Genomic DNA, 21125 nt, shown 5'->3' with positions numbered 1-21125 from the left:
CCAATAGGCAATAAGGGGAGTATTCATCTCAACAGAGGTAGTTGACCCTGATTAGCAAAGGCAACTCTCTGTATTTACTCAGAGGTGGCACAGAGGTGCATATGTTAAATTCAGGCAAAAATCTCTTTTATCTCTTGGTATATCTTTGCCAACTGTGACTGTAAATGAACACCTGCAATAACTAAATCTGGAGAAAGGTTATCAGTCATTCAGATGCCTCCGAAATAAGGGTTTAGATCAAACTATCAGGCAAACTAAAGGGACTGGAAGAAGTGGTAGCTAAGGAGAGAATAATTTAGAATGAATAGTGGGAAAGAAAATGATGAGTATTATTCGCGGTCCCAAGACCAAATGCAAAGATGGGACTGTAATTCTTTTCACAAATCTCCTTGTTGCAGGTTTACTCTCAGACATGTAATTGCTCAGCTCAAACCTCCTTTCAGAAGAGAACTTGATGCTGTCTTGCAAGAAATGCTGTTAACTGTTAACTCAGAGTCCAATTTGGATTGTAAGCTAAGGCTATGCTTTTCTTGTGACAAACTGTAGCCCATAAAAGAGCAGGGCAGTGGATAAAAAAAAAAAAAAAAAAAAAAAAAAACAGTCATTTCTACCCTACTTGGGACTCCTCTAGTGAGCAGTCCTTCTCTGGGCCTCCTTCTTCATTTGGAAAGATTTGTTCAAGCATGCATTGCAGTCTGACAGTAACCCCTACCCAATCATACTTCTTTATGCACCTTTCTCAGGCTTTTTTTCCCCATTAAAATTTTGGAGTCTTAACTCCATTTCAGTGACTGTTTCTAAGCAATTTCTGAAAGAGCCCAACTGAAATAGGCAAACTTATTTTTCAACGCCAATTCCAAGAATAGAGTAGTAACTGTAAATTAAGACTCCCTGAAATGATATCATGAAGCTGAAATTCGATATCATTATCAATCAGATCTTTTCCAGCATAGGATATATAATAATGCGAATAATCTTCTCCTTTGAAGAAGCAGCCTAGTTCTAGAAAAAACCATTTTCATTTCCTTCTTCAAAATTACCAGATATATTTTGGTGTATGAAAAGGTAATTCACGACTCAAGCAGAGAGATAAAATTTCTATAGTGATGTTTGAATACTATGTAATAGAATGTAGGAGCAAGTGATAATGCTGATCTCTAAATCTCCTGATATTTTGATTACTTATTGTGTGTGTGTATATATATAATAGCTGGAGTGTAATACAATATGGCAATGAAAATGTGGTCATATGTCCAGAATTTGGTTCCTTCCGGTGGGTTCTTGGTCTCACTAACTTCAAGAATGAAGCCGCGGACCTTGGTGGTGAGTTTTACAGCTCTTAAAGATGGTGTGCATGGAGTTTGTTCCTTTGTGTCCAGAGTTGCTTCCTTGCAGTGGGTTTGTGGTCTCACTGACTTCAAGAATGAAGTCTTGGACCTTCATGGCAAGTCTTACAGCTCTTAAACATGGTGCAGACCCAAAGAATGAACAGCAGCAAGACTTATTGTGAAGAGCAAAAGAACAAAGCTTCCACAGCATGGAAAGGGACCTGAGCCGGTTGCTGCTTCTGGCTGGGGTGGCCAGCTTTTATTCCCTTATTTGGCCCTGCCCATGTCCTGCTGATTGGTCCATTTTACAGAGTGCTGATTGGTGTGTTTACAATCCTTTAGCTCAACACAGAGTGCTGATTGGTGCGTTTTTACAGAGTGCTGATTGGTGTGTTTACATTCCTTTAGCTAGACACAGAACGCTGATTGCTGCGTTTTTACAGAGTGCTGATTGGTAAGTTTACAATCCTTTAGCTAGACACAGAGCACAAATTGGTACATTTTTACAGAGTGCTGATTGGTGTGTTTACAATCCTTTAGCTAGACATAGAGTGCTGATTGGTGCGTTTATAATCCTCTGGCTAGACAGAAAAGTTCTCCAAGTCCCCACTCAACCCAGGAAGTCCAGCTGGCTTCACCTCTCAGTAATATGGTTATAAAAGGGCAAATTTTAAAATTAATTGATTGCATTATGACCCAAAGTCACTTTGTTCAATGAGGGAAATAAGTCCTAAGCTTTCCTTCATAATATAGTTCAAAGCTACTATAAGCTCAAATGCTCAGGGAAACTGAGGACTGTAGAATAGAAAATTAGCAGGGAAAAAAAGCTTAGGAATTATTTTTTTTCTTCCCTTACTTTTTTTATGCTGCCTTATTTCTTTGACAAGAGGAGTTGAATTCCTCTCTTGAAGGTTTATAGCACTTGTGGGATTTGGGGTTTGAAAGCTAGGCCTCCTCATTTTCCTCACATTTCCATTGGCTGCAGATGGTCGCTGCTGGTGGGAACACCAGATTACACACCACCACACCTTTCTTTCTTCTTCTATTTGGTAACTGACAAAAGGGGCAAGAATCCTGTGCTGGTGGCTATCATAGTAGCCTGACACAGCTCACTGAAAGTCAGGAGGCCTCTGAATTGTACTAACAGCACAACTTGAATACAGTGGAGAAAGACATTTCTGGAAGTAATTTTAACTCCCTTATGTGTGTCTTTAGAGCTGAGTAGTGTTTATCTTGGGGAAAGGATAAGGTCCTTCTTCAATAGCAAGAGCATAAATATACTGATAAGGGGACGTGCAGAGTTGAAATTTCAGGAGCTCCCTGCTCCAAAAAGTCATTTGTTATTCTCTTTTCTTTGCAACAAGATTCAAGCGAAGTTACAACTATAATTGCAGAGTGAAGGAACTAAGTAATAGCATGTTCCAAAACTTCTTCTTTTAACTCATTATCATAGCCTGTGAAACAGATAGTCATGAACATTCCCTGAGTATTACAGAAAACTAGATGAAGTGGTACAAGTTCTATAAACTCAATGTGCTTTTGTTTGTTTGTTTAATGTTTGTAGCTCTTTATTAAAACCCACTTTGTTGGTATGTCATCACTGACCATAATGATTTTTAGGATAGTATATTTCAGTCATCAATAGAAATTTTACTTCTTAGAGATAGCAATTCGTCTTTTATTTCCTCTGCCATAGGAATACTTAATTAATTAATACTTTATTAATTATGGCAAAATCTAAATGTTAGAACTTAATATAGTATAATCTAACATAACTTAATGTTAACATAATTCATTGCCTAGATGGCATAATGATCAGGGAGATTTAGAAAAGAAGTGCAACTGAGGCTATTAGCTCACTTATTGATTTAATACTTGAAAACAAATGAATTGTTCAACAGGGGAAAATCAGAGATTTCCACATAAAGTATTCTTTGGGAGTTGAGTTGTTTTTTGGAGGCAAATATAGAAAGGAGGGAAAAAATAGCATGGTTTGTTTCTGAAGATTACATATCCTGTATCTAGGTATTAGATTATAGAGTTTTCATAAGATAACTATTAATCAAAGTGCATAAACAGTTGCATGGAACCCCAAAATCTCAGTGCCAGGAGAGCCTCATAGATGGGTTTCATGCATACATTTTTCTTGGTGTTTATTGCCAAGATCAAATGCGACCCTATAGGTTTCTCTTCTTGCCAATATAACTACATGCAGCCTGTGGCAGGTCCCTGAGCAGTATTGATGATATTGGTCTCTGAGCTTTAAAATAGAATTCTACATTTAAATGTCAGCCCCTAGATGCTTCCTCAGACTTTCTTGAAGAAAGTTATTTTGTTGCCATAAGGTGGGATGGACATACCAGACCCCTTTAATGGAAGTGCTATGGGTAGATTGAGACAAAGACCAACACCAAGAAAATTTTACTTCTTGTTAGAACTTTGGCTGCTTTACTAGAGAAATATTCTAGGAAAGAAAAATCTGTACCAACAGATAACAGTCTTATGAGAATCCCGAAAGCTCCTCTCGTAGGTGGTTTGCCCTTAGGCATTAGAGATGCTGAGTGATTTGCAGATGGCTCCTCAACTTTTAATTCAAAGGTAATATCTTGTTTTCAGTCTTCCTTTCTTGGTCTCAAGTGAGTCTTTATAAAAGAGAATTAAGGGACCTAGTTTCACTGTGTAAAAACACATTTTTGGCATGTATCGTGTCCTGCGCTATAAACAGTCATGATCCTTATTTATACGGATATTGGTCTGGCCACTGGTATTCTAATGATTAGGGCCTCATGTCAAGGTTTGTACAGGACAATTTTCTGTGTATAACAAATACCTAACAAACTAAAATCGGAATTGTAATAACCCATAAAAATACATATTATAGCATAGGAAGATATTCACAATGAAAAATGTGTATGTCCCCTCAAAGCAGATGGTATAATCCCAGGAGGCAGACAAATGGGTGCATAAACAGGGTAGTGATTGTGAAGGAGGCGTGCACTAAAGTGAGTATGGTGCTTCGAGATCCTGTGAGATTCCCAAACCAAAATGATTGGGATTGGCATTTACCTGCTATGCCTAAAGACATGAAACCTTCCCATGATAGGAAGGTGGATGACACTGAGCCACTCCCTAATCATCAGGGTAAAAGTACGCTCTAACAGAAATTTATGTTTGCATAAAGTTTGCCTGAATTTCTTGGATGCCTTCCAAACATTAATAAGACTATATTATAGAGGCAAACATTGAAATGGATTGGATGGTGGAAGCCTGACAAGTTTTCTTGGAAGATGATAGACAACTCTGCCCCAGGGTGGGCCAGGCATTCTAAGAATCTAATCATAACCTTTCCACTCTGGCTTAAGATAACTAAATGAATCAAGAGTTTGTTTTCTACTCAGTCTGACTTTCCCATAATCTGCCCAAAGAACTGCTGTTTTATTTTAGGTAAAAATAACCATACGCATAATAACATTTGCCTTTACGAGTTTAGGAAAGTGAAAAGTATATTTAAAACTGAGTCATAATATATGTCACATGAATATACAGAAAAAAACTGGTAGTAGTTGGTGAATTAATTAGAGATTCAAGACCTACATAGTATCTCTAGCTCTCAGGTAATATTTTACAGAGTGAAACCGTAACATATCAACTTATTAAAATTATGACTACCTTCATCCATTGTGGGTTTGTTTTATCAACTCATCTTTAAAATCTGGAAATTCTTTTAATTCTATATACTATTAAAATACCTGACTTTTAATCCAGGAGATCAGTAGGTCTAATACTGGGCTACTATGTTGAGAGTGGGAAATTATTGGTAAATTCTAATACTGAGCATAAAAAATCATGTGAACCAATTTAACTAAACCCTCAGTTTACTGCTGTGAGGGCCAAAATCTACAAGGCTGTGTACCTCCTAACCATTGGCTGAAGTAAAATGGTCCACCTCAGAAAATGTATAGAAATAGGAGTAAAACCTTAAAGGTCATGGTTTGGTTTTCATGTTGATGCCATTTGGAGATTATCTTAATATGGGTCAAATTAAAAGAAAGCATTTTTTTCCTCTGGGCATGGTGGCTCATGTCTGTAATTTCAGCACTTAAAGGAGGCTGAGGCAGGCGGATCACTTGGGGTCAGGAGTTTGAGACCAGCCTCCTCAACATGGTGAAACCCTGTCTCTACTAACCCAAATGTCCAACAATGATAGACTGAATTAAGAAAATGTGGCACATATACACCATGGAATACTATGCAGCCATAAAAAATGATGAGTTCATGTCCTTTGTAGGGACATGGATGAAATTGGAAATCATCATTCTCAGTAAACTATCGCAAGGACAAAAAACCAAACACCGCATGTTCTCACTCACAGATTGGAATTGAACAATGAGAACACATGGACACAGGAAAGGGAACATCACACTCTGGGGACTGTTGTGGGGTGGGGGGAGGGGGGAGGGATAGCATTAGGCGATATACCTAATGCTAAATGACGAGTTAATGGGTGCAGCACACCAGCATGGCACATGTATACATATGTAACTAACCTGCACGTTGTGCACATGTACCCTAAAACTTAAAGTATAATAAAAAATATATGTGTACATAAACATTAGCCGGGCATGGTGGTACACATCTGTAATTCTAGCTAGTGGGGAGGCTTAGCAGGCAAATCGCTTGAACCCAGGAGGTGGAGGTTGCAGTGAGCTGAGATTGTACCACCACACTTGAGCCTGGGTGGCAGGGCAAGAGTCAATCTCAAACAAAACAAACAAACAAACAAAAAAAAAAAATAAGAAAGAAAAGAAAACATTTTTGCTTGTAATACTTTTAAAAATATCACGATAGAATATAGTTTTGTTTTTTCTTTTTTTTTGAGATGGAGTCTGGCTCTGTCGCCCAGGCTGGAGTGCAGTGGCACAATCCCAGCTCACTGCAACCTCCACTTCCCGGTTCAAGCGATTCTCCTACTCAGCCTCCCAAGTAGCTGGGACTACAGGCGCCTGCTACCACGCCTGACTCATTTTTGTATTTTTAGTAGAAATGAGGTTTCACCATGTTGGCCAGGCTGGTCTCAAACTTCTGACCTCAGGTGAGCCACCCCCCTCGGCCTCCCAAAGTGCTGGGATTACAGGCATGATCCACCGCGCCCGGCCGTGAATATAGTTTTAAATTAAATTTACCTGTGGGGGAAAAAATAGTAAAGAATATAAAACTTGTTCCCGAAAGGCAGCAGGAAAATTGCATGTGGCTGGGATGTTTGGACACTTGTCATCATCTGGGTGTTATTATTTCACTTGTGGCATGTTGTTGATGAGTCAGATGGGCACCAAGTCCTTTCTGATTGTCTTGAAAGATGGGAGGCAATAAAAGTTTTTGTTTTGTTTTGGGTTTTGTTTTGTTTTGTTTTGTCTTTTATCCTCTAAAACAGTATCTCAATGTGTGTACCCTTGAATTTTTTGAAAGGATAATTGTTCACTGTAATATGCACTGCATGATGTTTCATACGTCTGGTATTTACCTATTAAAATTCTGATAGCTGGTTCCCATGTCTTTAAGAAAAAATTTTAAAGCACCTCTAAACATTTCCAAATGCCCCTAGGAAGGCTGAGAACTACTATGAGGTTTGCACTCATCTGTTCCCAGTGAATGAAAACTTGAAGGGCAAAGTGGGCCATGTGACCCTTGGAGAACTAAGCCTTTCAGCTAAGATGCTTTGGCCATTTTCCAGATGAACATTTTTTTGTTCCTCTAGGAAAAAGTTAGGCTTGAAAAAAAATTACTGTAAGGGAATTGTAGAAAAAGACTTAGGCCATTCAATTCCCAAGGGAGAGGAAGAAATGTCATGGGGAGCAGTTGATTTCCACATTTTCTAACTTGTGCAACCTGTAATACTTTACCAAAAGACGAGAGAGAAGTGGCCTTCCAGCATTACAAACTACAACAAACACTTATATTTGAGCACCATGATCACTGTCCATTGTTTCAAAACTAAAAAAGAGGACAGGTCGGCCGGGTGCAGTGGCTCACGCCTGTAATCCTAGCATTTTGAGAGGGTGAGGTGGGCGGATTGCCTGAGCTCAGGAGTTTGGAACCAGCCTGGGCAATATGGTGAAACCCTGTCTCTACTAAAAATACAAAGAAATTTGCTAGGTGTGGCGGCGTGCACCTGCAGTCTCAGCTACTCAGGAGGCTGAGGCAGGAGAGTTGCTTGAACCAGGGAGGTGGAGGTTGCGGTGTGCCAAGATCACACCACTGCACTCCACACACCAGCCTGGGGGACAGAGCAAGGCTCTGTCTCAAACAAAAACAAAACTAAACAAAACAAAACAGAAAAAGAGAGAACAGGTCACCTTGCATTCCTTGAGCAGACGTCAACATGTTTTTCTGCAAAAGGCCAGATGCAAATATTTTAGGCTTTGTGAGACAAACCTTTTTTGTCACAGCTACTCAACTCTACCATTATAGTTCAATGAAGCCAAAGATGGTATATAAGTGAATGGAATGGCGTGTTCCAATAAAACCTTATTTACAGGCTGGGTGCGGTGGCTCACGTCTGTAATCCCAGTGTTAGGGTCACCCCAACCAGACTGTTCCCCCTCCCTTCCCATAGGTCTTATAGTGCAGTCCTTTGTGACCTCTGCATAGCTCCCCCAGGGCTAAAGACAAACTCCCCTTCACTGACCCCTCCAGTAACTGTTTGTCTAGGCAGTTACAGGATGCAGTTAACATGTCTGCTCACCTCGCATAACAAAGCTGGCAAAAACATCTCCAGGGTGCAGTCAAGATGCCTGTACTCCCGACTCAGCCCTCCTGCACACCCAGCTCAGCTTCCCCATCGCGACTCAGCCCTCCTGCACACCCAACTCAGCTCCCCCACCCTGACCCAGTTCCTCGCCCTATGAAGCCCTGTTGTAGTCTCTAAGAGGGGCTGCCTCCTCTGCTTTTGTCAAGAGGTAGCCCCCGGCAGGACTGACAATAAATCAGTTTGCCTGAACTTAGGTTTACTGGCCTCATTCCTTTCTCTGCTGTCCTTCCAATTATCCCTTACACCCAGCACTTTGAGAGGCCAAGGCGGGCAGATCACCTGAGGTCAGGAGTTCCAGACCAGCCTGGCCAACATGGTGAAACCTCATCTCTACCAAAAATACAAAAATTAGCCAGGCGTGGTGGCAGGTCCCTGTAATTCCAGCTACTCGGGAGGCTGAGGCAGGAGAATCGCTTGAACCCAGGAGGCAGAGGTTGCAGTGAGTCGAGATGGTGCCACTGCACTCCAGTCTCGGTGACAGAGTGAGACTCCATTTCAAAACATAAAACAAACAAACAAAAACCCCTTATTTACGGGTATATATTTTTATGTCACAAAATATTATTTACTAATTTAATATTTTATATGTTTTAAAAATGTAAAAATGATTCCTAATTTTCTAGACCCACCCTACAAAAACAGGCAACAGGCCAGATACAACCCATGAGCTATAGTTTAACACCTGACCTTGAATGGCCACCCATGGACTAGGCTTAGCCAAGTTCATCAGCTCAGGTGCCACTATTGTGCAAGATACTTTGCTGTATTTGAAGGATAAAAGAGAAAGGGATTCAGGATCCCTAGTAACATAATGACTAAAGAATAGTTGATGTCAATAAAGAGCTATGTATACAATGTGGTGTGGGTATTTTAATCTTTCACTTTTGCACACAAGAAAATTTTACCCATTTGAACATCTTAACAAATTTCTGTCTCTTATCCAAAAAATGAGAGAAATGGTGTGGACAAAGCTATTTGTCTCTTGAAGTTTGGGATCTTTCATTGACGTACTTAGAAAAATATTTAGTTGTTACAGTACTTAGAAAGAAGCAAAGAGAAGTATCTCACAGGTTTTTGGCCAAAAATTTAGCTGAAATATTGTGGTGTGTAGGGTTAATTTCAAGTTAAATGCTGTATTGTGTTTTGTTGACTGAGACATATATTCACCAAAATAGCTTATCTTCCAAGTCTCTGCTTTTCTTAAATTTTTTAACTATTTATTATTTTTCTTCTTAGGAGCAATAACATTCTCTTTTAAAAGTCCACTTCAAACCTGTTGCAATTATGATACTCATACCTACTCTCAAAAAGTTAATACAACAGATGAGAGAATAATGAACTAAATACTTCAAATAATTATTAAAATGGTCAGTATGGTTGCACGAGAACTCTCTATACTAATTCTGTTCCTTTTCTATAAGTTTGAAAACTTCTTTTTTTTTTTTTTGAGATGGAGTCTTACTCTGTCGCCCAGGCTATGGTACAATGGCGTGATCTCTGCTCACTGCAACCTCCATCTCCCGGGTTCAAGCGATTCTCCTTCCTCAGCCTCCTGAGTAGCTGTGACTACAGGCACATGCCACCCCACCCACCTGGCTAATTTTTGTATTTTTAGTAGAGACGGAGTTTCACTATGTTGGCCAAGCTGGACTCGACCTCAGGTGATCTGCCTGCCTCGGCCTCCCAAAGTGCTGGGATTATGGGCATGATCCTCCATACCCAGCCATTTGAAAAGATTTTAATATAAAAATTAAAAAGAAAAACATACGGTCTCTTTGTCTTCTTTCTCTCTTATTCCTTTTAATATAGTCATTTATTAAATCTTGTTCATTTTTGGCCTAAATGTCCATCACCATATCACAAATTACTTCAATATTAGGAATTCTCATTTTTCTTTTTATCTCATGTACTCTCTTCTCTCAATATCTAGACTAATTTCCTCTAAATACTGCATGTGTGTCGAAATGCTTCTTTGATTGCCTGGCTCTTCACCCAGACTGACCCTCACCACCAAACACTTTTACCTGCTGCTTATATAAATGTATCAATGTCTTGTCCTATTTCCTCTCTCATCTCTCTCTTACTAGAATATATTTTTCTTAACATCCTTTTGGCCTAAATCTTTCTTACCTATATGTCAAAGCTCTATTTCTTAAATAAAGTATTTCCTTAAGTTCAAAGGTAATTTTGTAAAGGGTAATGTTATGATTCATTCAAACATAAAATGACTACAGGCCAAATATTTTATTTACTCATTAATCAATAAGGCAGACATGAGGCTGTAACAAGTAGTTTACAGAAGAATCCAGAGAGGAGATGTACATATGCAATAAGAAATGTTAAACTAGTTGCTAATAGAAGTAAAAATTCAATATTTATAAGACAATAATGAAACTGCCTTTGCGAAAATTATAACTGAGACAATTATTACAGTGAAAGAGATCTGACCTCACTGATTCCATCTTGCTTCTAACCTCCAAGCCATCTTTCTTCATTCCTGGACATAGGCCAGACTAACTCTGGGAGGAACTTAGTTCTTTTGGTCCAGCTTTGTTTCAGACAAAAACACTCCTTTCCCTAAACAAACCCCTTTCCTTCTTGGGGACTAGACTGCCTTTGTAGGACTAACAAATTAGTCACAAGATGAGAAATTGTGGTTTAGGAGTCATGCACCTGGAGGCTGCAAGATTCTAAACCTCTCCAAATTGCTTCTGGGGTAGCATCACTATTGTTAAACCAAAGATGAGTGCTTGAGATATTTTGCAGATCCTGCCCTCCATGGATCAGCTGGCACAACTTGGATGGAAAAACTGGCTCATCTGGTCTTGTGGCGCCCACCCAGGAACTGACTCAGTGTAAGAGAACAGCTTCCACTTCCTATGATTCCATCTCCAACCTGACCAGTCAGCATTCTCTACTTCCCGAGCCCCTACTCACTAAATTATCTTTTAAAACTCGGATCCCCAAATTCTCGGGGAGACTGATTTGAGTAATAATAAAACTCCAGTCTCCTGCACAGCCAACTCTGTATGAATTACCCTTTCTCTATTGCAATAATAGAGAATATTATTATTGTAATAATAGAGAATATTATTATTGTAATAATAAAACTCCAGTCTCCTGCACAGCCAACTCTGTATGAATTACCCTTTCTCTATTGCAATTCTCCTGTCTTGATAAATTGGCTCTGTCTAGGCAGCCAGTAAGGTGAACCTGTTGGGCAGTTACAATAATCAATTAGAAATATGTTAGACAAAGTTCATTCCCCTCACTAGGAATAATTTGCATTATTGTGAGTTCTTTATTATTTACAGACTTGTAAAATATCTTAAAGGCAACGAATGTGGCATACCCAGGGAATCAGATAACCCAGGTGATTGCGTAAAACAGAATGCTCAGTAATCTTGCTGTGTATGTGCCCATTTCAAGGTCTTTCACAATTTTTCCTGACACTGAGTCACTTCTGATTTTCTTACTTCCTTTTAACATGTTGCCTGCAGCATGTACAGCAGTTTTGGTTCATCCCCTTCATACCTCCAGGGAGCTCATAGGCCAGCAGCTGCGGCATCCCCTGGGAGATTGGTAGAACACACATTCTCAGGCCCTGCTCCAACCTCCTGAATCAAAACCTGCATTTTAACAAGATCATCAGGTAACTTATGTGAACATTAGAGTCTTGGAAACAGTGGCCTATACTACATTAATTAATGCTACTTATAAGCTGATGGCCTTGCATTATTCACTATTTTGTTACTATATCTTATCTTTCTTTATTTCCAAAATCTTTACAATATAGCTTTAAGCAAATAAGGGAATTGAATCAAATTAATTAATTAAATTTTTTTCCCAAAATGAGGCAGATGCTGGCATTGTTTTCCATTACTAAAGATTCTTAAATGGCTTTAAAATGTACCTGTCGTCTGACACTTGCGGAGGCTGCAAGTCATAGCTGAGCTCATATTGTACTGGAAAAATGAATAATGGAATTTTTTTTATTCCTTGAAAGGTTTAAGAAATGTGCTATAATGCATTTTTATATATAAATAAAAGACATATCAAATAGTAAGGGAAGAAAAATCAAGTAGGTATCTTACTCATTAAAGTTTCCAAGTAGGGAAAACTGTCTTGTTTTACTTAATGTATACAATGTTCTCAACAGTGCTATGTTCCCCAAAGCATTAAACAAAGAGTTTTGATCTCCCAGCCTCAGCAAGTCTGAACTGAGTCAATTCCACAGATGAGCAAAATATACTTTTACAAGATTTATGGTGCTGTCTGTGGCAGCATATGCACTAAAAAATCGGAATGATACAGAGATTAGCATGGCCCCTGCACAATGATGCCATGCAAATTTATGAAATATTCCATATTTTTTTGAAGAACAAAACCTGCTTTCTGACTGATTGCCTTGAAGGAAAAAAAAAAAGAACCTTTTTTTTTTTTTGGATTATTTACCAATCACACCACACAAGCATTTATTTTAGTACATTTTATTTTTTTAATAAAATTGCTAATTGCAAAGCTTTGTATTAAAATAATAATAAAATAAAAATAAGTAAATACTAAAAAGAGATTTATGAAGCGAAACTAAACTTCTCAAAACTATCTAATATGCTCTTGTTAGGCTTAGGCATATTACTACTCAGGCTAATTATATTAGGAAAAAAAGTTAGAGGAATAAATATCCATTTATATTTTCACACAGGAACACATTACAATGAGTTGTTCTGGTTGAAAAGTAAGCATTTTTTACCATGAAAAAATATTACATTTATTTTTAGTGTATCAGAGGTTCAGCTGAACTTTCTCTCTCATGTAATTTGTTAATTAGTAATCAAAGCTATTTCAAATTATGTTTTTTCCCAAAATAAACCATAATTTCTTTTTAATTATACATTTTTATATATATCCATAAATGGGTAGCTCATATATTTTTATTTAGGGAAATATTTTTATATAGGAAAAACTTCTTAAAAATTGAAATTCTGAAGTGCCAAGTTCTATTCTACTTATGCCTTATTTCGAAAGGGAAAGTAATCCAAAAATTAAATGCAATAAAGGTGTTTTCAGTTTTTCGGTATCCACCTCTCTGCCTGTACATAGACCGTTTTCCCATAGCTCCTTTAATATGACAGGGAAGGTGGTGCATAATATTTCCATTTCCTGTAAGATCTTACAATAAAGAAAAAAGCATCATTTGCTGTGCAAATAATAATAAAGACTTAGGTTATGAGCCTTGAGTTCCATGATATGAATCCAACTTCCTTCTCCAGTCATTGAATTTCAATTGACATAAAATACACTGATCTATAAATATTTGCTGTGGTATTAAATTAAACAACATAAATTACAATGCCAGCGGGTGAGGTGGCTCACACCTGTAATTTCAGCACTTTGGGAGGCCAAAGCAGGAGGATCACTTGAAGCCAAGAGTTCAAGATCAGCCTTGGAAACATAGCAAGATCCCTGTCTCTACAAAGTATTAAGAAAACAAAAAAATTAGCTGGGTGTGGTGGTGTGTGCCTATAGCCTTAGCTACTCAGGAGGCTGAAACAGGAGGTTCCCTTGAGCCCAGGAGATCGAGGCTGCAGTGAGCTATGATCATGCCACTGCACTCCTGTCTGGACAACAGGGTGAGACACTGTCTTAAAAAAAAAAAATTACGATGCCAACAATTAATGTTAAGGTAAATCTTATACGAGAAAGAAAAGTTCATCAAGTATCCCTTCAAGTTTTGTTCCTTTTTTTCCAAAAACACAATGAAATTAATAAATGAACAAACAATCCAAACCTTTGCAGTCAGCAATGATAGCTTTCCAATTTTCAAAACTCTTTAAACTCATTTTGGATCTGCATAGTTTTAGAACCTACCCTGAGGGAAGCCTTTCTTCAATTGTTTTCTTAGTTAATGTACAGGCTTCTGCTAGTTTTGGCTTGTGGTTGATCAAGGTGCTCCCTCTCTTGCCCATTCTTGTTTTGGTGTCTCATTTTATATTTGAGGTTTTGACTCACAGAGCTTCCTGTTTTATAATCTTATGACTCACCAGGAGAGGGAAAATGAGTATCAAATCTCACGTCTTGAAATTTTACCATATAAATTAGTTTACCTTTACCCATACTGAAGGGACTACCATATGAATCAGCAATATCACTGCTGGGTACATATCCAAAGGAAAGAAAATCAGTATATCAAAGAGATACTGGCACTCTTATGTTTATTGCACCACTTTTCACAGTAACCAAAATATGGATTCAACCTAAGTGCCCATCAATTAATAAACGGATAAAGAAAATGTGTTATATGTACACAATGTCATATTATTCATCCACAAAAAATAAAATTCCGTCATTTGCAACCTAATGAATGGAACTGGAGGATATTACATTAAGTAAAATAAGGTAAGTACAGAAAGATGAATATTACATGTTCTCCCTCATATAAAGGAACTAAAAAGAATGAATTCATGGAAATACAGCATAGGAAGATGGTAACCAGAGGCTAGAAAGGGTGATGGGGTGGGAGGATAAAAAGGAGATGGTTAATTAGTACAAAAACAGTTAGACAAAAGGAATAAGATCTAGTGTTCAGTAGAACAATAGGGTAACTATGGTTAATAATAATTTACTGTATATCTCAGAATAACTAAAAGAGCGGAGTTGGACTGTTCCTAACACAAATAAATGATAAATTCTTGAAGTGATGGATATTACAATTATCCTGATTTGATTATTACACAATTTATGCTTCATCAAAATATCACATGTATATCATAAATATGTATGACTCATATGTATCCAGAATTAAAAATAACTTTAAAAATACAATTAGATAAGAAGGAATATATACTAGTGCTCAATAGCATAGTAGTGTGACTGTAGTGAACCATAATTTATTGTATATTTCAAAATCGCTAGAAGAGAAGACTTGGCATGTTCCCAACACAAGGAAATAACAAGTGTTTGAGGTGGTGGATATCCCAATTACCTTGATTTGATCATTACACACATTTTATGCATGTATCATAATAGCACATGTAACCCATAGATATGTACAATTATTATGTATCAATTTAAGAAGTCTTCTTTATAATACCTAACGTAACCCTGAAAATAATATTGATTTCTCTCTCTCTCTCTCTTTTTTTTTTTACAAAGGAAATAACTAGCTGGTATATGGAATTAAGTAACTTGCCATAGACTACATAGGTTTTAAGCATTGCCAAAGAAAATTTGCAACGGATAGAGTTAAACAGGCAAAGAAGACTTTTTCTTTAAGACTACTGCAACGTGAAAGAGACCAGAACTAAACTCCACTGAAACAAATGGTGGGAGGAATTTTAAATGCTGGGTTAGGTAGAGGAAAAGTACTGAAGGGCAATAGAGCGGATGTTGGTGAATGTGATAAGGTCATCCTTGTTTGCTAATTATCCTGTTTGGATAGGAGGCTACTATCCTCCCACCGAGACTTGAAGAAAATGCTGCTGTCTCTTTCTATGATTAAATTTCAGAGGTATGACTCTCAGGTACTTGAGAAAGACATTCTTAGGTTGCAAAACTAGCAAAGGGCTGGGAAAGATGTATATCTCAAAAGGAGTTCAGAAACAATTTACATATGCAAGTTTTTAAAAATAAAAGTTATTTAAAAAGCGAGATCATGGTCCTATCTATAGTCAGAAAAAAACTTGTCTAAAGTTTAGCTAAGTTGGGGAGAATGTTTTATTTTGGTCAGTGCCTTTTATAATTTTCAATGTAATACAATATCCTTCTCTATCAGAATTAAATTCGTAATATTTCTACTATATAAAACTATATCCTCCCCCTTGCCTGCATGAAAGGAGAAGGTTACAGTGTTAAGGTCATAAACATATGAAATATCATATGATAATTTTACCTTTTAGATTTTAATTGAGAATTAATGGTTCTTAATAAGAGGAGAGGAGCCCAAGTCCCTATGAAGGACATAAACACATGAAAAGTGAACAATTAGAAGCAAAATGATCCTGGTGTATGGTTTTCTCTAACAACATCATTAGCCTCAAGATGAAGTAGACATGGGAAACAACAGCACAGAAAAATAACCAGTTTGAAATAGTTGTTTAAATAGAAAGTCTTATCAAAACTAGCAGACAAGCAAAAGGTCTCTTTAATGTATCACCAAGGAAAGAGTTGTTTACCTAAAGAACTTCATTTCCTGAGAACTATTATGATTTAAGCAAGGAAATAAAAGATGACTTTTAAAGCTAGTATCACCCTTTACCTCAGCTATCAAAACTTTAAAGTATACCTGTGTATTGCTTTTATGGTCATCAGAACTAAATATATTCCTTTTCCCTGAAGAAAATCATATTTTAATAGAAAAAAGCTGTTTGCAAGAAATATTTCAATTTGCTCTCAAGGAAATTAAGTTCCCACCGGAATGTGCCCACACATTTTGGCCTTTATCCTCTGCAATCTGTTCTATCTTTCTTCTTGGCTCCCTAGAGTCCGTCTATTAACTTTTAGAGCTATAGATAAACTATGGTGAGAGGTTTACCCTCTTCAGTTAAACACTATTACTGTTTATGTGCTTGAGCCCTATTGAAATTGTATTCAATCACGCAAACTGCTGAAGGGAACTAATTCAGGTGATACAAATACATCGCAAACTAAAAAGTGGAAACACAAGCTCCTGAGTCCCCCTCCAACCTGCTAGTCTACATGATTAGCATTCAGGTCTATAGCAGAAGAACGTAGCCAATCTAAATATGCGTGTTCCTAGTCCTTTCCTAGACACACTATTTTATATCTCTAATTGGTTTTCAAGCACAATTAGCCATGTTACCCACGTTTCAAAACATTTTTTTTTTTTTTTTTTTGAGACAGAGTCTTGCTCTGTCGCCTAGGCTGGAGTGCAGTGGCGCCATCTCGGCCCACTGCAACCTCCGACTCCCAGGTTCAAACGATTCTCCTGCCTCAGCCTCCTGAGCAGTGGGGACTACAGGCACGTGCCACCACGCCTGACTAATTTTTTATATTTTTAGTAGAGATGGGGTTTCACCATGTTAGCCAGGATGGTCTGGATCTCCTGACCTCATGATCCCGCCCGCCTCGGCCTCCCAAAGTGTTGGGATTACAGGTATGAGCCACCGTGCCTGGCTGAAGGGCTTTCTTCCTATGGTTCAGAAGTACCTTGTTTCTGCCAGTTTGACAGATGTTAAGAGTTTGGATTACCAAGTGTATAAAACAGCAGAATTGTAACAAAGCTTTGTCCTCTGAACATGCTTGAATTTTGGCATCAGTTGAAAAACTCTAGGTTTGAAAAAAATGATTCAACAGAACTTTGCTATTATGCAAGACAGGAAAACACTCAATAATTTGTATATAATTAAAGCTTATGTTTTGAGTTATTATTATACAGAATGGAGTGAACTTAACACAAAGTTGGTTCAGGGAATGGGAAAATTAAAATTAGTTCAAAGGAGTTGAATAAGTTGACTTCAGACACATTCACGGTACCACTCAAGAATAAATCAAGAGTTTAGCGTTTATCTGTTCAACTATCATACATTATTTATTACAAAATACTTATTCACTGATCAGTAAGTATTTTGTTAGATGCAATAACACTAGTGTCCAAAGTGTATAGTCAAGTAGGAAAGCTAAAATTATATAAAATAATCCAATAAAGTAGGAGGATTAAATGCCATATTTTTAAAAAACATTGAGAAAAAAATGGGTTTTGGTACCTAGACATGAGTGAAAATTTATAAATGCAAACAAATTATATTGAAATTGCTGCCACATCCACTGAAACACAATACCTAAAGAATACAATTTACTTTTCATCACCATATTCTTTAGGTCTTCAAGTAATCATGTAAAATAGGTTATAATATCATTTCCTATAAGAAGAAAACTGGCTGAACAATGATAGGAAACAGGTCTAACCCTATTCCACTTATAGGAGGCGAAGCCAATATTCCAACTCAGATGACCCGGGCTCTAAATTTCAGGGTTTTTGGTTTTTTCAAAATTTTGTCCATTGTACTAATCTGGAAAATAATATAGCTGTCCCAGAGCTGGAGAGATGGCTTTACATCAGGCAGTAATATAAAGGAAGGAGCCATGGTAATAAAGATCCTTTGAACTGCATCTTGAAGAGCCATTAGTACTACGAAGAGATAGGACAAGCATGTATTCTAGAAGGAAGAAAGCCTGAGCAAAAATAAGCAGGTAACACAGCATGAGAAAAACGTCAACTGCTAGCTTCTCCTAACATGAACAAAACATTCTGTTGATAAGACCTAGAAGGTTTACTGCTTACAGCAGCAAGGGAGACCACCACTATTTTTTAGTAGTCTCAGCAAGAGAGGTCGAAATTAGGATATATTGTTTGAAAACTATGGCTTCCTCCTACTTTTGTAAATAAAGTGTCAATGAAACACAATCACACTCAGTCATCTAACCATTGTCTATAGTGATTTTTATACCACAAAAGCAGAGTTGAGTGGGTGCAACAGAGATGTTGACGTCAAAAATATTCAAGTGTTTAGTACACGAAAAGTTTGCAATTCCTGCTTTAGAGGATTTCAGTTTCATATAAACAGTTTAGTTTTTCCCAACATAGAGAACTAACATTTCTTGAGAATCTACTCTTTCTTAGTATATTAAGTATACTTAATTATATGGTAATAAGTATGCATTATGCTTAGTTATATATTATCATCTCATTATTATTATATATTCTACTATAAATTACTATTCTATATTACTCTTAAATATACATACTTAATTTATATTTACTAAGTATTCTTAGTATATTAAGTCAACCTTTAAATCATTTAAAAAGCATTTATTAAATGAAAGGCATTATTCTAATTTTGGGGAATGCAGTAGTGAAAAAAAAAGACACTCACACACACATACAATTTTTAAAAGCCCTGTCACAGTGGAGCTTCATTTAATTAGAAAGAAAAGAAAAAAATAATAAGTAAATAATTAGAAAAATACTCAAAAACAAATCTAATATTTTAAACAAAAGTAAGCTCTGTGAGTGGAAAAAAAAAAAAGTGGTGAAGGAGAATATGAAATGTGAATAGTGGTTACAGTTTTAATATGGTCATGTTGCAGATGCAGTTGAGGTCCACTGACCTAGCAGTCATCTCCCAGCTGCAGTCACTCTCCAGGTACCACAAGTGTTATCTATAACTGTTGGCATTTACATCTTCTCCATCCAACTGCCCTTGGCCAACAGGAGCAGCCAAACATAAAAACCCTGGGAGGTTATGGATGAGCTTCTCTCCCTAATTACTGACAAATGGAGAAAAAACAGTCTTTGCTAGTACAACTTTTGTGGTACCATTGACACTGCAGAGCTTTCTATGGGGTCTAATCGTGGCTAGACTTCTTCCAAAACCATATTTGCCTAAGTTTCACACCTGCACTGTATCCGATCTCCCTTGCTTCCTTACAGCTTTCTCCTGAATGGAGCCTCTCAATAAATTATTCACACAAGAATTATTATCTCAGACTCTGGTTCTAATAATTTAATGTAAGATAGGTTAGAAGGAAAGGTGTAACTGAAAAGATAAACAGTTAAAAGATTTTGCAATGATACAGAAGAAGTGGAAGAGTATGCTTTGGAATAGGTGGCGGCAGTAGAGGAAGGGAGGTAAGAATGGAAAGAATTCTAGATTGATTGATTGATTGATTTTCAGACGGAGTCTCACTCTGTTGCCAGTCTGGAGTGCAGTGGCACGATATCAGCTCGCTGCAACCTCCGCCGTCCGGGTTCAAGCAAGTCTCCTGCCTCAGCCTCCCGAGTAGCTGGGACTACAGGTGGGCGCCAACATGCCCAGCTAAGTTTTTGGTATTTTTAGTAGAGACAGGGTTTCACCATGTTGGCCAGGATGGTCTTGATCCCTTGACTTTGTGATCTGCCTGCCTCGGCCTCCCAACTAGATTTATGTTAAAATTAAAGACAATAGGATTTGCTAATGAGGGGATGTGGGCACAAAAAGAAGAATAAAGATATTAATTTCTAATATTTTAGCTTCAATAACTGAAAGAATTGAGGTGCTATAAACTGGTATAAGAAACAATGAAAGAGAAATTGCCTTTGGGGAGACAGCATTTGAATTATTATGGCTGTGCAACAAATCACCTTATAATAAGTGGTTTAAAACAATTTTTTAAATGCTTATGAAATAGCAATTCAAGCAGGATACAATAGGAATATCTCTCCTTTGTTTCACTTGGTGTCAGCTGAAGGGCTTAAGGGGAGTGGCTTGGAATCATTGGAAGGCTCAATTTTATGTTAGTTGTTAACTGTTGAATAAGGCTTTACATGGAGTTGCCAGCCAGTATACCTACACTTGGCCTGTGCTTGCCTCTCAACCTGGTGTCTGGGTTCTGAAGTATGGAGCATCAAGAGAGATAGCTAGGCAGAAGACATGTCACTTTTATAATCTAGCCTTAGGAGCCAAACATTGTCACTTCTTCTATATTTTATCTACCTTGACAGTCGCAAAGCTTTACTCAGATTGAAGGGGAGAGAACATAATGCCCTGCCTCTTAATAAATGATGGTATTATTAATGGTTACTTTGTATATGTAGATAATACCATGAAACAATCCCTGGGAAATAAAGTCTGCCACATTCAGGAAACCAGGTTTGGACATAATAAATTTAAGATTTCTATTATACATCCAAGTAGAGACCGTCAACAAGATGCGGCACATGTGGTCCTGAGTGAAGAAAAAATGTAGCCACATCAAATAATTCAGAAGGCAGTACAATTATGTTTCCTTGGTTGAACATGCTGAAAATCCATTTTCACAAGTGTTCTTTGCCATTTGACTATTTCAATAGACTATTCTAAGTTTGCAAGCCAAAGAAGGACAGTGAAACCAGTGAAACGTGCAGAAAATTACATGCACAAGTAATTCAGCATGAAGGAAATCATATATTGGATATTTCAAGGGTGGACAGCTGCGTCAGGCTAGAGATG

At 37.5% G+C, this 21125-nt stretch overlaps 1 non-coding gene across 1 annotated transcript; it reads left to right on the top strand.

Annotated features, from left to right (window-relative positions):
* Positions 1-12406: 12406 nt before the first annotated feature.
* LOC129011973 (U6 spliceosomal RNA) lies at positions 12407-12510 on the top strand. The gene has a single exon (XR_008493488.1). It is a non-coding gene; the product is annotated as a U6 spliceosomal RNA (small nuclear RNA).
* The last annotated feature ends 8615 nt before the right edge of the window (positions 12511-21125 follow it).

The sequence above is a fragment of the Pongo pygmaeus genome, chromosome 14, assembly GCF_028885625.2.
Source record: "Pongo pygmaeus isolate AG05252 chromosome 14, NHGRI_mPonPyg2-v2.0_pri, whole genome shotgun sequence".
Taxonomy (NCBI): domain Eukaryota; kingdom Metazoa; phylum Chordata; class Mammalia; order Primates; family Hominidae; genus Pongo; species Pongo pygmaeus.
This window is presented reverse-complemented; position numbering and strand designations above follow the sequence as displayed.